The sequence below is a fragment of the Saccopteryx bilineata genome, chromosome 4 (genome assembly GCF_036850765.1).
Source record: "Saccopteryx bilineata isolate mSacBil1 chromosome 4, mSacBil1_pri_phased_curated, whole genome shotgun sequence".
NCBI lineage: Eukaryota > Metazoa > Chordata > Mammalia > Chiroptera > Emballonuridae > Saccopteryx > Saccopteryx bilineata.
The window spans coordinates 133734898-133752784 of NC_089493.1; the positions used below are offsets into that span (position 1 = coordinate 133734898).

Genomic DNA, 17887 nt, shown 5'->3' on the forward strand with positions numbered 1-17887 from the left:
AACAGTAGTAAAGGATGATAGAGTGCAAAAGTATTCACAAAATAATGTGCTACAATGAACAGGGTAGGGACCCTTTTCATTACTCAAAGGTAACCACTATTGAAAAAACCACCACAGAAGCACATGAGATAAAAAAGATAGCAACAGAGGAAAGATGTATGGAATACAACCAAATAAAAACAAAAGATAGAAAAACGAAAGAGAAGGATCAAACAAGACACAAAACTAACAGAAAGCAAGATATAAAATGGCAATAGGGAACTCACAAGTATCAATAATTACACTAAATGTAAATGGATTAAACTCACCAATAAAAAGGCACAGAGTAGCAGAATGGATTAAAAAAGAAAATCCAACTATATGCTGCCTACAGGAAACTCATCTAAGTAACAAGGATAAAAACAAATTCAAAGTGAAAGGCTGGAAAACAATACTCCAAGCAAATAACATCCAAAAAAAAAGCAGGTGTAGCAATACTCATATCAGATAATGCTGACTACAAGACAGGAAAAGTACTCAGAGATAAAAATGGCCATTTCATAATGGCTAAGGGGACACTGAATCAAGAAGACATAACAATTCTTAATATATTTGCACCAAACCAAGGAGCACCAAAATATATAAGACAGCTACTTATTGACCTTAAACAAAAACTGACAAAAATACAATCATACTTGGAGACCTCAATACACCGCTGACGGCTCTAGATCGGTCATCCAAACAGAGAATCAACAAGGACATAGTGGCCTTAAACAAAACACTAGAGCACCTGGATATGATAGACATCTACAGGACATTTCATCCCAAAGTGACTGGGTATACATTTTTCTCCAGTGTACATGGATCATTCTCAAGAATTGACCATATGTTGGGCCACAAAAACAACATCAGCAAATTCAGAAAAATTGAAGTTGTACCAAGCATATTTTCTGATCATAAAGCCTTGAAACTAGAATTCAACTGCAAAAAAGAGGAAAAAAATTCCACAAAAATGTGGAAACTAAACAACATACTTTTAAAAAATAAATGGGTCAAAGAAGAAATAAGTGCAGAGATCAAAAGATTTATACAGACTAATGAAAATGACAATACGACCTATCAGAATCTATGGGATGCAGCAAAAGCAGTGATAAGAGGGAAGTTCATATCACTTCAGGCATATATGAACAAACAAGAGAGAGCCCAAGTGAACCACTTAACTTCCCACCTTAAGGAACTAGAAAAAGAAGAACAAAGACAACCCAAAGCAGCCGAAGAAAGGAGATAATAAAAATCAGAGCAGAAATAAATGAATTAGAGAACAGAAAAACTATAGAAAAAATTAATAGAACAAGGAGCTGGTTCTTTGAAAAGATCAATAAAATTGACAAACCCTTGGCAAGACTTACCAAGGAAAAAAGAGACAGAACTCATATAAACAAAATCCAAAATGAAAGAGGAGAAATCACCACGGACACCGTAGATATACAAAGAATTATTGTAGAATACTATGTAAAACTTTATGCCACTAAATTCAACAACCTAGAAGAAATGGATAAATTCCTAGAACAATACAGCCTTCCTAGACTGAGTCAAGAAGAATCAGAAAGCCTAAACAGACCTATCAGTAGAGAAGAAATAGAAAAAACCATTAAAAACCTCCCCAAAAATAAAAGTCCAGGCCCTGACGGCTATACCAGCGAATTTTATCAAACATTCAAAGAAGACTTGGTTCCTATTCTACTCAAAGTCTTCCAAAAAATTGAAGAAGAAGCAATACTTCCAAACACATTTTATGAGGCCAACATAACCCTCATACCAAAACCAGGCAAGGATGGCACAAAAAAAAGAAAACTACAGACCAATATCTCTAATGAATACAGATGCTAAAATACTAAACAAAATACTAGCAAATCGAATACAACAACATATTAAAAAAATAATACATCATGATCAAGTGGGATTCATCCCAGAATCTCAAGGATGGTTCAACATACGTAAAACGGTTAACGTAATACACCATATCAACAAAACAAAGAACAAAAACCACATGATCTTATCAATAGATGCAGAAAAGGCTTTCGATAAAATACAACACAATTTTATGTTTAAGACTCTCAACAAAATGGGTATAGAAGGAAAATATCTCAACATGATAAAGGCCATATATGATAAACCATCAGCTAACATCATATTAAATGGCACAAAACTGAAGGCTTTCCCCCTTAAATCAGGAACAAGACAGGGTTGTCCACTCTCTCCACTCTTATTTAATGTGGTACTAGAGGTTCTCGCCACAGCAATCAGACAAGACAAAGAAATAAAAGGCATCCATATCAGAAAAGAAGAAGTAAAGGTATCACTTTTTGCAGATGATATGATCCTATACATCGAAAACCCCAAAGAATCCACAAAAAGACTACTAGAAACAATAAGCCAATACAGTAAGGTCGCAGGATACAAAATTAACATTCAGAAGTCAATAGCCTTTCTATATGCCAATAATGAAACAACTGAGAAGGAACTCAAAAGAATAATCCCCTTCACGATTGCAACAAAAAAAATAAAATACTTAGGAATAAACATAACAAAGAATGTAAAGGACTTATATAATGAAAACTATAAACCATTGTTAAGGGAAATTGAAAAAGATATAATGAGATGGAAGAATATACCTTGTTCTTGGATAGGAAGAATAAATATAATCAAGATGGCTATATTACCCAAAGCAATATACAAATTCAATGCAATTCCCATCAAACTTCCAATGACGTTTTTTAAAGAAATAGAGCAAAAAATCATCAGATTTATATGGAACTATAAAAAACCCCGAATAGCCAAAGCAATCCTAAAGAAAAAGAATGAAGCTGGGGGCATTACAATACCTGACTTCAAACTCTATTATAGGGCCACGACAATCAAAACAGCATGGTATTGGCAGAAAAATAGACACTCAGACAAATGGAACAGAATAGAAAGTCCAGAAATAAAACCACATATATATAGTCAAATAATTTTTGATAAAGGGGCCAACAACACACAATGGAGAAAAGAAAGCCTCTTCAATAAATGGTGCTGGGAAAACTGGAAAGCCACATGCAAAAGAATGAAACTGGACTACAGTTTGTCCCCCTGTACTAAAATTAACTCAAAATGGATCAAAGATCTAAACATAAGACCTGAAACAATAAAGTACATAGAAGAAGACATAGGTACTCAACTCATGAACCTGGGTTTTAAAGAGCATTTTATGAATTTGACTCCAATGGCAAGAGAAGTGAAGGCAAAAATTAATGAATGGGACTACATCAGACTAAGAAGTTTTTGATCAGCAAGAGAAACTGATAACAAAATAAACAGAAAGCCAACTAAATGGGAAATGATATTTTCAAACAACAGCTCAGATAAGGGCCTAATATCCAAAATATACAAAGAACTCATAAAACTCAACAACAAACAAACAAACAATCCCATAAAAAAATGGGAAGAGGATATGAACAGACACTTCTCCCAGGAAGAAATACAAATGGCCAACAGATATATGAAAAGATGCTCATCTTCTTTAGCTATTAGAGAAATGCAAATCAAAACAGCAATGAGATACCACCTCACACCTGTTTGATTAGCTATTATTAGCAAGACAGGTAATAGCAAATGTTGGAGAGGCTGTGGAGAAAAAGGAACCCTCATACACTGTTGGTGGGAATGTAAAGTAGTACAACCATTATGGAAGAAAGTATGGTGGTTCCTCAAAAAACTGAAAATAGAACTACCTTATGACCCAGCAATCCCTCTATTGGGTATATACCCCAAAAACTCAGAAACATTGATACGTAAAGACACATGCAGCCCCATGTTTATTGCAGCATTGTTCACAGTGGCCAGGACATGGAAACAACCAAAAAGCCCATCAATAGATGACTGGATAAAGAAGATGTGGCACATATACACTATGGAATACTACTCAGCCATAAGAAATGATGACATCGGATCATTTACAGCAAAATGGTGGGATCTAGATAACATGATACGAAGCGAAATAAGTAAATCAGAAAAAACCAGGAACTGCATTATTCCATACGTAGGTGGGACATAAAAGTGAAACTAAGAGACATTGATAAGAGTGTGGTGGTTACGGGGGGGAGGGGGGAATGGGAGAGGGAAAGGGTGAGGGGGAGGGGCACAAAGAAAACAAGATAGAAGGTGACAGAGGACAATCTGACTTTGGGTGACGGGTATGCATCATAATTGAACGACAAGATTCCCTGGTCTTGTTGTCTTTGAATATATTTATCCTGATTTATTGATGTCACCCCATTAAAAAAATAAAATTTTTTTCAAAAATGGGCAAAAGAAATGAATAGACACTTCTCCAAAGAGGACATACAGATGGCTAATAGGCATATGAAAAAATATTCAACATCACTAATCATTAGAGAAATGCAAATTAAAATCACAATGAGATATCACCTCACACCTGTCAGAATGGTGCTCATTAACAAAACAACACAGTATAAGTGCTGACAGAGGTGTGGAGAGAAGGGAACCCTCCTGCACTGCTGGTGGGAATGCAGACTGGTGCAGCCACTGTGGAAAACAGTATGGAGATTCCTCAAGAAATTAAAAATCGAACTGCCCTTTGACCCAGCTATCCCACTTTTAGGAATATATCCTATGAATACCAAATCCCTGATTCAAAAGAAGAAATGTACCCCCATGTTTATGGCAGCATTGTTTACAATAGCGAAGATCTGGAAACAGCCCAAGTATCCATCAGGGGATGAGTGGATTAAAAAGCAGTGGTACATATACACAGTAGAATACTACGCGGCCGTGAGGAAGAAGGAAATCTTACCTTTTGCGACAACATGGATGGACCTAGAAACTATCATGCTAAGTGGAATAAGCCAGGCAGAGAAAGAAAAATATCATATGACCTCACTTATTTGAGGAATCTAATGAACAATGTGAACTGAGGAATGGAACAGAGGCAGAAGATGAATCAAAGGGACCAGAGGGAAAGTGGAAGAGAAGATGGGATGAGAGAAGGGAAAGAGATTAATGAAATTATATATACATAACACAGCAGTATAGAGAACAGGAGAGCAAATCCTGGAGGGAAGGGGAAAGGCATTGGGGGGAGGGGGCAAAGGGGGGGTCGAGGGGAACATGGGGGTGGGGGAGATATATTTGGTGGGACACTTGAATCTATGTAAACACAATAAATTAAAATCATAAGTAAATAAGTAAGTAAATAAATAAATAAATAAAATATATGTGGCGTTCATGGCTCTCTCAGCCAAAAAGCTTCCCGACCCCTGCTTTAGAACAAGGACCAAGGGAAACAGATGATGGGGAGGAGGGACATTGTGCTTTAAAGTTTTATCTCAGAAATAACATAAGATTCCTAATCTAGACCCTATCTTGTTTTTCCCAAACTGGTCTCCTCAGTATCAACAAATAGAGGTCCATCTAACACCCAGTACAAGGTAAACTGCCCCTCCCCTTTCACATGATTGACTGCAGTTTTAGAGTCATGAACCCGGCTGTCTCACACACCAAGACACCTACTCTCAAATATTAAGAAGGATGCTATTAATTGCATTGATGTAACACATCACCCTTTTCCAATCTTCACACCTATCATAGTTTTTATTATTACTATTCACACTCCCATGAGCACCAGTGTGTGGCCCAGGCCACTATTCCCAGAATTGAGAAGACTCCAACTCGTGGCCTCAGGCTGTTAGTCAGAATTTGGTAAAAGCCACAAGTGAGGCAGAGGCAGAACTCTGAAGATTGATTGATTCTATGAATAACAATTTAAACACATCACATATCTGTTGGAAAGATATTCCTCTCCTAAACAAAATAAATCACAGACCTGAGGAGTGGGTTGCTCACAGAGAACACATCTCTGGATGGAATAATCACTTACTGATGGACGAACACTACATCTTAGCAATAGTCCACTTCCCCTCCACGGTTCAGACCTAACCACCTTCCAACTTGCATCTAAGTGTTCATCTCTACATCTAGTTTGAGCTTTTTTCTGGCAAAGTCAACACGGCGAAACTTACTGCACTGTGACATACCGTCTAAAGATGGTGTTCTAAATTTTACATGAAAATGGAAAGGACCTAGAATACCTAAAACAATTTAAAAAGAGAAGGATAATGTTGGAGGAATTACACTGCCTGATTGTTAGACTTACTATAAAACTCTAGTAATCAGATGGTGTATTGGCGTAAATACAGACAGAAATCAATCAAATAGAATAGCATCCAGAAATAGACCCTCACATATGTGGTCAATTGATTTTTAACAAAGATGCCAAGGTATTTTGATGGAGAAATGACAGTGTTTTCAACAAATGGTATTGGAACAGCTGGGTACTCATATGTAAAAAAGTGGTCCTCAACATTTACCTCATGCTATACACAAAAATTAACTCAAGATGGATCATAAATCTAAATGTAAATGCTAAAACTATAAAACCTCTAGAAAAATATAGGTAAAAAAATCTTCATGACCTTGGGATAGGCAAAAAGTTATAGGACACAAAAAGCACAAACTAGAAAAGATAAAATTAATAAATTTAATTTCATTAAAATTAAAATAGCCTTTTTTAAAAAAGACACTCCTAATGAAATGAAAAGTCAAGCTACAGACTGAGAGAAAATATTTTTTTTGTATTTTTTCTGAAGTTAGATGCAGGGAAGCATTCAGACAAACTCCCAAATGCGCCCGACCAGGATACACCCGCCATGCCCACCATGGGACGATACTTTGCCCATATGGGGCATCGCTCCATTGGGGCCAGAGCCATTCTAGCACCTGAAACAGAGGCCATGGAGCCATCCTCAGTGCCCGGGACAACTTTGCTCCAATGGAGCCTTGGCTGCAGGAGGGGAAGAGAGACAGAGAGGAAGGAGAGGGGGAAGAGTGCAGAAGCAGACGGGCGCTTCTCCTGTGTGCCTTAACTGGGAATTGAACCCGGGATTTCTACATGAGAGAAAATATTTTCAATATGTATTTATGACAAAGATCTTTTATCCAGGATGTATAAAGAACACTTACAAGTCAATAATACAAAGACAAACAACCTAATTTTAAAAAGGGCAACTGATTTGAACACACTTTACACATACAAAACTATATGAGTGGCCAATAAACACATGAAAACACCACCAGGAAACAGCAGGAAACACACTTTAGAATGGCTATGATGAAACGAATACCTTATTGGTGAGGATAGGGAGCCGCAGGAGCCCTGATACCTTGCTGGTGAGAATGTACAATGGCACAGACACTTTGTAAAATAGTTTGACAGTCTTTTTTTTTTTTTTGTAAAGTTAAAAATACACTTACAATAAGATCCAGCAATTCTACTCCTAAATATTTACCCACATGAAATGAAAACATGTTCTATACATCCTAAAACTCATACATGGAAGTTCATAGTGCTTAATTCATAACAGTTAAATGCAAGAAACAATCCAAATGTTCATCAGCAGATGAACAGATAAATTGTGGTACAGTGGTCCCTCATTTATCACAGGGGTTAGGTTCCAGAACCCCCTGTGATAGATGAAAATTTGAAAAATTGTGACCTTATATTTATTTTATTATTTATATATATTTTAAGGGTTTATAAACCCTCCTCACACACTTATAAACCTTTCCTACATTGTTACTAAACTTTCCCACACTTATTTTGCTTATTTTACTGCAAAATAATTTAAATAATAAATATATAAAAATACCTATATACTGCAAAATTCCATGATATAGTTAGAAATCTGCAATACAAAATTAGATATATACAATTTAAAAATCCATGGTACAGTGAGACCGCAAAAAGTGAACTGTGATATGGTGAGGGACAACCGGATACCACACAATGGAACAGTACTCAGCGATAAAAAGAATGACTGACTGCTACATGCAGTGACACGGATGATGCTCAAAAATGTTACATTGACTGAAAAAAGCCAAGATACTAAAGGATGCATGTTATATGATTTTATATAATTGAAACTCTAAAGAAGACAAATCTAATCTGTGGTTACAGAAGGCGGATCTGTGTTTGCCTGGGGCTGGTGGGACTGACTGATGGGCACTGGGGAACTTTTCACTCTCATGGGAGCTTTCTATATTTTGATTGTAGTTGGTTGTTACATGAGTGTACATATCTGTCAAAATCCGTCAAAATATTTATTTAAAATGGGCATTTTTTATTGTATATAAGGTGTACTTTCAGTAAAGTTAGTTAAAAAGTATAGTACAAAGCACATTTATTTAAAAAAAAAAATCAGCCTCTGTCATCCTAATGGAACAATATTATTGTCCTGAAAATAAAACGTGTTTTTCCACACAGGCATCTTGGGAACTTCTGGGATGTCAGGGCCCTATCAGGGGTGCTACCATGGTTATGAGCTCCTAGGGCTCGCTCTCTAGGTGGGAGTTCTAGAAAACCATTTATAGGCCAGAAGCAGCCAACCTGCCTGGCTGAGGACACACTCTGACTTTCAAGGACCGGCTACAGGATTTGCCAAAAAGCCAACTGGCCAAGGGACAAATACTTAGCCTGAATGAAATACTGGTTTGGAAGATCTTATTCCAATTCAATAATTTAAGAAATGCTCTGTCTAAAGTTTCCCTTTTTAAAAAAAGTGGAGCTGGATTTTGTGATCCATGAAAGTTAATATTTGAGGTGATTTTCCATGTGACTGTCAGTCAGCCTTGTGAGAGTAGAGGCTCTCATTTCTGTTTACTACTGTCTTCCGGTGCTTAATAGAGTGCCTCATGCCTTGTGGGTTCTTTACAAATATTCTTTGAATGGTTGCATGAACATATAAAGTCAAGATTCAAGCAATGAATAAGTTTATCCAATGTATTAGTCAAGATGTTATGCTGCCTATGTAACAAACAGTCCCTAAAGCTTTGTATGACTAAATGACAGAAGTTTATTTTTCACACAGAACTAGTCTCATGGTCCAGCAGACTGCAGGGGGCTGGGAAAGAGTTTTCCATGTCTCCAGAAAAGGAGGCAACAATGTGAGATTTGGTGAACACATAGCATAGCATTGCTTCAGCCATGTTAAGTCTGGAATAGGTTGAGTTGATAGTTAGGGGCAAGTCTTTGCTAATGGCCTGCAGTGTTTTGGAAGAATGAGGCTTGCGTGAAGGGAACACAAGTCTTCCTGACAGTCTCTATTAGACCCCGCCAGGCTCTCTTGTGTTTCTATATTTAGATTGTACAATTCCTTCCATCAAGGAGGTGCTCCATTTTCTTATTGAATGGGTTAAAATTCTTATCGATTCTTAGGTACTCAGGTAAGAGTTACTTCTTCCAGTATCATTCCTAGTCCATGGTCATCGTTAAGTGCACATGCATTTGCATGCTTAACTGCACTTCATCCAGCACTCGCTTACACACAGTCCCATGGCTTCTAATGACATAATGACTCCACGTGTCTAAGAATCGTTTCCTCAAGTTCATAAGCTCTTAGAAAGTTGGCACGGTGCTTTCTTTCGCTCTCTTATCCAGAGAAGTAAGGACAGGGTAGATGCTCAATAATTCATGTTTTCCACAGACATTGGTTGAACAAACCAATGGGAAGCATCCACTGGGTGGCGCTGAGCCCCAGGGAGCAGAGCAGCCCAGATGTAACAGGTGTGGGCTGCCTCCTTGCTGTGATTCCCAAATGGTTGGGAACAATTTCACGAAGCCATTCACGGTGATGGGGGTAGGAGGCATCTATTTACCTGCAGCACACCTCCCTGTTCCCATTGAGCAAAACTAAAGCAGATGAGCCCTGAAAACTAGAGTCCTGTGGGCTGTGGCTCCTTGTCCTCCAAGAAGTGAAAGAGCTCTGGTCGTAGGTCCCTTCATTACCAGCCTAAGTGAGGCTGATCTACCCCCTTTCCCTAAGTCTAAGCTGGAGCATAATGAATAAAAGGCTCAATCACGCTGTATCAAGATATGCCTTTTTGTCTGTGCAAATGTTCTTGGGTGTGTAATGTGAACATGCTGCACTCATTTGGAGCCATTGTTCTCTCTAAATGAGAAAATGCAAATGAGACACTCAGTGTACCAAGCCATAACTTGCTGCATAAAATTCTTAACATCAACATGAAGCTACTTAGCATAATTTTCCTGTTAATAAACTGCCAATTTAATCATTTAGGTTTTAGGTTCTAAAGAATGCATCAGCATCAGCTGGATCCCCCCACCCTCCGTATATGCCTGAGTTTATTATTTCAATGTTTATGTTAAAACATAGGAAACTGGAGTTTATGAAATTATTTGGAGATCTTCTACCTTAATTTGTGTGCTTACATAATTCAAGGAGTCTTTTCTCATTTGAAAAGCAAAACATAATTTTTTCTCAGCATTTTCTTCTATTCAGGACAAAATTTTCATATTTAAAATGTGGCACATTTAGAGGAGCTGACTGAGTAAAGTCTGTGCTGAAGGTAGTGGTGTGATTCAAATAATTCAACAACTGGTTCTCGACCCTAATGACCGTTTTAAGTACCAAAAAACGATATACTGGCCCTGGCCGGTTGGCTCAGTGGTAGAGCGTCGGCCTCGCATGCGGAAGTTCCGGGTTCGATTCCCGGCCAGGGCATACAGGAGAGGCGCCCATCTGCTTCTCCACCCATCCTCCTCTCCTTCCTCTCTGTCTCTCTCTTCCCCTCCCGCAGCCAAGGTTCCATTGGAGCAAAAGATGGCCCGGGCACTGGGGATGGCTTCTTGGACTCTGCCTCAGGTGCTAGAGTGGCTCTGGTCGCGACAGAGCGACGCCCCAGATGGGCAGAGCATCGCCCCATGGTGGGCATGCCAGGTAGATCCCAGTCGGGCGCATGCGGGAGTCTGTCTGACTGCCTCCCTGTTTCCAGCTTCAGAAAAATACCAAAAAAAAAACAACCCCCCCCCCAAAAAAAAACGATATACCAAAAGGTGGTTTATCATTTTATGCATTTAATGCTTACTGTATTTCCCCATGTATAAGACACTTCCATGTATAAGACGCACCTTAATTTTGGGGCCCAAAACTTAAAAATATATATATATTACATAGTTATTGAACTCAAGTTTTATTCTTCATAAAATTCATACAACTCCTCATCACTGTCAAAACTTAAAATATATATATATTACATAAAGTTATTGAACTCAAGTTTTATTCTTCATAAAATTCATACAACTCCTCATCACTGTCTGATGATGAATTACTCACTGTCTTCAACAATGAGCACAAAAACAAGTGCGAAAATGTAGGAAATGCAAGTAAAAAAATCTACAGCCACTGTATAAGATGCACCCAGTTTTTAGACCCCTAATTTTTCAAAAACGGGTACATCTTATACATGGGTAAATATGGTAAATAAGAACAATAAAAGAGGTATACAAAACTAGATTATGTTATAAGAAAAAATTTTAAAATATTAATGAAAAAATATAAATAATACTTGACAATAAACAATAAAACTGTTATTTAAGACATTTCCACATTGCTTTTTGATTGGCATCCTCACTAGCAATTTTTTTCACCTACAGACAAAATGAACACTACTAGAGTGCTTAGAATACACTGTTGCACAGATGATGTTAAAAAAGAGTAAGGAATATAAATTTGTGATTTCCACATTGGGCAGCTGCCCAGGCACCCACCTTAGAGAGAACCCTGATTACAAGTGACATTTTAACAATGGTTTGCCAAACTCAACAAAAAATTAGGTATCTGTTCTGCCAAACCAATGTGAATCAGCTGAATCTCATCACTGGCTGAAGACATCGAACCAGGGGCTGTGCCTTCCCTGGTCCCACATGGAGACCCTGTAGGAGACAGGAAACTTGAAGGAAGCCTTGGAGGTGGCCAGGCTTCCCAGTCGGTGTGTCAGTCTCATTTCTCCCATGTCTTTTAACTTCCTGGCCACAGTTGAGCCCTGCCAACCTCCTTGCTGGTCATTAATCTCTTTATTCAAGTAATATTCACTGTGTGCCTACTATGTGCCCATCATGGAGATGATGTTGTGGTAATACATACCCTAACAGGAAAGACAGATATTAGTTAATGAATCATACAAACACAAATTAAAATGCAAAGCAGGGGAGCAATGGTGTTTGGGGGGAGCAAAGCAAGGATTTAAGTTCCTGCCTGCAGGAGCACACAGACAAGACTCATGTAATCACAGCAGAAGTTTTATGAAATTTAAATTAACTGTCAGGTTTTTCTGCATCTTTAGGTTGCTGTGAAGTGTAGGCATGGACTAACTAGAGGCTATCATATTTTTGTTACTGTTCCAGACAGTGCCAGACACTGTTCCAGGCACAGCAGATATGCAGAGCACTTGACATCCAGTGAGATGGCTGGAGGACAGCCCAGACATTTAGAGTATGGCTTTGGGATGGGGGAGGGGGCCATGAGTGAGGATCTGGCCTGTACCACCGCTCAGGCATACATCTTGGCCCTACTGTTTGTAAAATGAGTAACTGAGCCATAGAGTTGTTGGGAGGATTAAATGAGATGATGGAATGCAGACACATGGAAGAGGCTTGATAAATCTTGATTATTTTATATTTGCAGATAGGACACAAGCTGTGTCTGGTATTTTTGTAGTTCTCCTGTGTCTAGGCTGGGTCTGAGCCGGAGGGAGGTCCTTGTGGACCTTATTATTATTATGTGATTCAAATCCGAAGTTCGGCAGGGCCCCGGTGCTGTTTCTAGCTTCTCATATCTTCTGTGGGTACGCAAATGCCCCATTACCCATGAAAACGCTGACAGTGGTTCTCTCGGGGCCTCCAGGCGTCTCAAGGCAAGGTAGATCAGTGTCCAGGCATCCTCTCTGGGCTGGTGTGTGGGGTAATAGGTGCCCATGACACACACTATCAACCACAATCGAGTAGGAAGGATGGAAAGGGCTTCGCCCTAGCTGCTTCCCCGATTTCACTGTTGGAAGAAAACAAGCTCACCCATCACTCCTACTTTGGTTGTTTCTCTTCTCTGAAGCCCTCAGATCTTGCTCAGGCATGGAGATCAAGGACTTGACTCCCTGTTTCCCAGCTTGGACCAGCAGCTTGGTTAATCTAGCCAGATGAAAGCTGCCTGGTGGGGAGTGGACTCCCTCAAACAGGGGGCAGCTTGGAAGATGAAGGGATCCCTCAAAATGGTCTGGTGGTTAGCTTGGGCTTATGGTTCCTTGATTCAGTGCATCTGTCCTGCCTTCCTGAGAATTCTGCAGGCTTTTGTTGTCTCTCTTTTAGTCCAGGGTGTCCATGTCCCCATCTCTGTGCTTGGTTTTTACAGTGCAGGGTAGCCCTGGTAGGCTCTGGACCTGTGGGGAGGAGGAGCTGATGGGCTTCGGATGGCAGAAGCCAGGCGAGGGAGAGGGGTCCTGAACCATTTACCTCACTTTGCTTGGCTTTTTCTATGGGGTTGTCCAAAGCAAGCATTGGAATGATTATGCCAACCCATAATTTATTCTTTGTTCATTCTAATCATCAAGTTTCAATTATCACATAAATTTAAAAAATATAAGCTAAAATAAGTATAACTTTTAGTTTCAGTTTTTAAGATAAAGACTCGATAAAAGTTTTAGTCACTATATTTGCCCCTGTTTTGAATGGGTCCACAGAGGCCTTTGTCTCTGCTACTTCTTGTTTTGGGAGAGAAAGGATCTCCTCATGAATTTCTTTAAACCATTGATTAAAATACTGTTGTTAAGAGTAGGACATAATTCTAGTCTTCCAGCAAGTCTGAGAATCAGGTTCTTATACGCCGACCTGTCTTGAGCATATATTGTCCTTGTGGGTGGCTGTCCCATGTTGAGACGGAAGCCTGGCTGTGCATCCCTTTCTTTTTTTCTCTTTACTGATGATTAGGCATCTGGACGGGCTGACGGTTGACATTTGAGGCAGACATGAGCAGCACCTTCCTGAACATCAGGCTGGAGTACTGACCCCTCCTCCCAAACCCCTCCTTGTCACATGTCAGCCTCAGTTCTGACTCAGACCCTGGATGCAAATTTTGCTGGGTTGCACAGGAGAAGAAGAGACATCCCCAGACTCTGTGGCTTGTTGCCTAAACTCAATGTCTTTCTGGTTTTCCTGTGGAGCAAGCCCCAGGGAGAGCACATTCTCCAATGATTTACCGAGATGTGTCAAAGCCCCTTCATCGTCAAGACAATAAAAACAAAATTGATGGCCCATATAAAAGTGACTAGATAGCCATCACTCAGATGGCTCCTTTTGATCTGGCTGGGGGCATGGGCATTTGGGGTGAGGCTGCTGTGTCTGGAACCTATTTACAGGGGGGTCTCTGGCCCTTCAGGGGGCTTGAGACGGGGCTTCTTGGCAGTGATGGAGGAGCAGAACAAAGGGACAGCAAAATTAGGGCAAGTCAGTGTCCGAAAGGGTGAACATAGGAACTTCTGGCTGCTCTGAAATGCTCCTGAGTGGCCCAGGCTGAGGCTCAGTGATGCCGACTGTGACTGATGACTGCATCACTATATTTCATGGGGGGAAATAAACATCTTTGAAAATGCCCTTCCTGTGCTAAGGCAGGACAAATATGCTGAGAAATATATACCGAAGGAGCCAGTGTGTTTAGAGTAAGTGCAACCAGTCACAGAGCTCACAGAGCTCATATCTCAAGCAGATGTCACATGTGAAGTTTGCATGGAAGGGAGAGAGTGTGGTTTACATGACCAAAGTGCCAGCTGGCATCTCAATACAAGGGCTGGTTCCAGCAAATGAATGGGCTCTTGTTGGTGGGGGCATTTGGTCCAATCACTGTAACAACACTCGTTTTCACTTCTGTCATCTCAGCTTTACTGACAGTGGTCAGATTGGGTTTGACACGGGATAGATTTCCTTCCCTCCTGCTTGTGACAGCTGTGCTTCACTTCAACACAGGCCATGAGTCTGCAATTTTGTGTAGAGAGTGATTTCTAAGTTATATCCCTTTCTAATGCTCTGGTGAAGCTTTTTATGGATTGAAATTATGGATAATAATAGGTAATATTTATTGAGTGCCTAACTGTATGCCAGAGACCAGCAGGGATTGGATATAGTGGTGAATACAACGATCAAGGAATTGGTTTTCTAGTGGAAGAGAGAAACTTCACCAGCTTTCTTTCCCCCCAGAAATTAAGGGTGGCTCCAGTTCTCCCCTAGTCACAGGAAGATCCAGACCAAGGCGACCCCTCCCCCCAAGTTTGGGCCATATTGACTGGTCTGTTCTTGAATTTTGAAAGAAAAGAATAATAAATGAGAACAATGTCAGGTCACAGAGCTGCAGCTCCTTGAGCTATGTGCTTGGAAAACACTGGTCTCTCCGCCATCATTCTGGGATCTCTCCTACCTGCTGGGTGCAGGGAGCTGGTGGCCGTGAGGTATGTCACTGAAATGGAGCAGGGCAGTGCCCAGGCTGGGAGGGCAGTGGTCTGGCCCATGGGTCCAGTTCAATATCTCAGGGTCCAGCAGGGAGGTGGCTGGTAGGTAATTGGGGCACATATCCAAGAACATGGCCCTCTGTAGCCCCACCCACTACAAGTAGAGCAGAGACTTACCTACAAGTGGAGTGTCAGAGCAGGGCACTGAGGAGATGAAAAGGGCATTGCCAGACAACCTCCTGGGCAAGGTCTATGGCCTGAATGCATGAAGCAAACCACTTCATTTTAGAGAAGAGGGAGGTAACCCTCACATCTTTAATGGGCTGAATTTCTGCATTCCTCCTTCTCGCTCTCTTTCTACCCACTTTCTTTCCTCTTTTCTTTCTACCCCACAGCTATTTCCTGACAATATCACACACCAGACTGTAGGCATTCAGGATATACATTTCCAGCATTCAAGGAATTATACTAGTTCTAACATTCCAAACAAACACACCTTATGGGAGCACAGGCAGGGGAAAACAATGCCCTGAGCAGGGACCCCTCCCAGTGGCTGGGCTTACAGTGATGCCTGAAGCCTGAGCTCAAGGAAAGGGCTGTGTGGTCAAGGTTCCCAGGAAAAAGTGAGATAGGCGCATTTATTTATTTTTTTTAATTATTTTATTTTATGAATGGGGCGACATCAATAAATCAGAATACATATATTCAAAGATAACATGTCCAGGTTATCTTGTCATTCAATTATGTTGCATACCCATCACCCAAAGTCAGATTGTCCTCTGTCACCTTCTATCTAGTTTTCTTTGTGCCTCTCCCCCTCCCACTTTCCCTCTCCCTCTCCCCCCTCCCCCTGTAACCACCACACTCTTATCAATGTCTCTTAGTCTCACTTTTATGTCCCACTTACGTATGGAATAATGCAGTTCCTGTTTTTTTCTGATTTACTTATTTCACTTCGTATAATGTTATCAAGATCTCACCATTTTGCTGTAAATGATCCGATGTCATCATTTCTTATGGCTGAGTAGTATTCCATAGTGTATATTTGCCACATCTTCTTTATCCAGTCATCTATTGACGGGCTTTTTGGTTGTTTCCATGTCCTGGCCACTGTGAACAATGCTGCAATAAACATGGGGCTGCATGTGTCTTTACGTATCAATGTTTTTGAGTTTTGGGGGTATATACCCAGTAGAGGGATTGCTGGGTCATAAGGTAGTTCTATTTTCAGTTTTTTGAGGAACCACCATACTTTCTTCCATAATGGTTGTACTACTTTACATTCCCACAAACAGTGTATGAGGGTTCCTTTTTCTCCACAGCCTCTCCAACATTTGCTATTACCCGTCTTGTTAATAATAGCTAATCTAACAGGTATGAGATGGTATCTCATTGCAGTTTTGATTTGTATTTCTCTAATAACTAAAGAAGATGAGCATCTTTTCATATATCTGTTGGCCATTTGTATTTCTTCCTGGGAGAAGTGTCTGTTCATGTCCTCTTCCCATTTTTTTATTGGATTATTTGTTTGTTTGTTGTTGAGTTTTATGAGTTCTTTGTATATTTTGGAGATTAGGCCCTTATCTGAGCTGTTGTTTGAAAATATCATTTCCCATTTAGTTGGTTGTCTGTTTATTTTGTTATCAGTTTCTCTTGCTGAGAAAAAACTTCTTAGTCTGATGTAGTCCCATTCATTAATTTTTGTCTTCACTTCTCTTGCCTTTGGAGTCAAATTCATAAAATGCTCTTTAAAACCCAGGTTCATGAGTTTAGTACCTATGTCTTCTTCTATGTACTTAATTGTTTCAGGTCTTATGTTTAGATCTTTCATCCATTTTGAGTTAATTTTAATACAGGGGGACAAAGTGTAGTCCAGTTTCATTCTTTTGCATGTCGCTTTTCAGTTTTCCCAGCACCATTTATTGAAGAAGCTTTCTTTTCTCCATTGTGTGTTGTTGGCCCCTTTATCAAAAATTGTTTGACTATATATATGTGGTTTTATTTCTGGGTTTTCTATTCTGTTCCATTTGTCTGAGTGTCTATTTTTCTGCCAATACTATGCTGTTTTGATTGTCGTGGCCCTATAATACAGTTTGAAGTCAGGTATTGTAATGCCCCCAGCTTCATTCTTTTTCTTTAGGATTGCTTTGGCTATTCGGGGTGTTTTATAGTTCCATATAAATCTGATGATTTTTTGTTCCATTTCTTTAAAAAATGTCATTGAAATTTTGATGGGAATTGCATTAAATTTGTATATTGCTTTGGGTAATATGGCTATCTTGATTATATTTATTCTTCCTAACCAAGAACAAGGAATATTCTTCCATCTCATTATATCTTTTTCGATTTCCCTTAACATGGTTTATAGTTTTCATTATATAAGTCCTTTACATTTTTTGTTATGTTTATTCCTAAGTATTTTATTTTTTTTGTTGCAATCGTGAAGGGGATTATTCTTTTGAGTTCGTTCTCAAATGTTTCATTGTTGGCATATAGAAAGGCT

General features: G+C 39.7%; 1 non-coding gene across 1 annotated transcript; it reads left to right on the plus strand.

Annotated features, from left to right (window-relative positions):
* The first annotated feature begins 10540 nt into the window (after positions 1-10540).
* On the plus strand, positions 10541-10616 carry TRNAA-CGC (transfer RNA alanine (anticodon CGC)). The gene has a single exon. It is a non-coding gene; the product is annotated as a tRNA-Ala (tRNA).
* The last annotated feature ends 7271 nt before the right edge of the window (positions 10617-17887 follow it).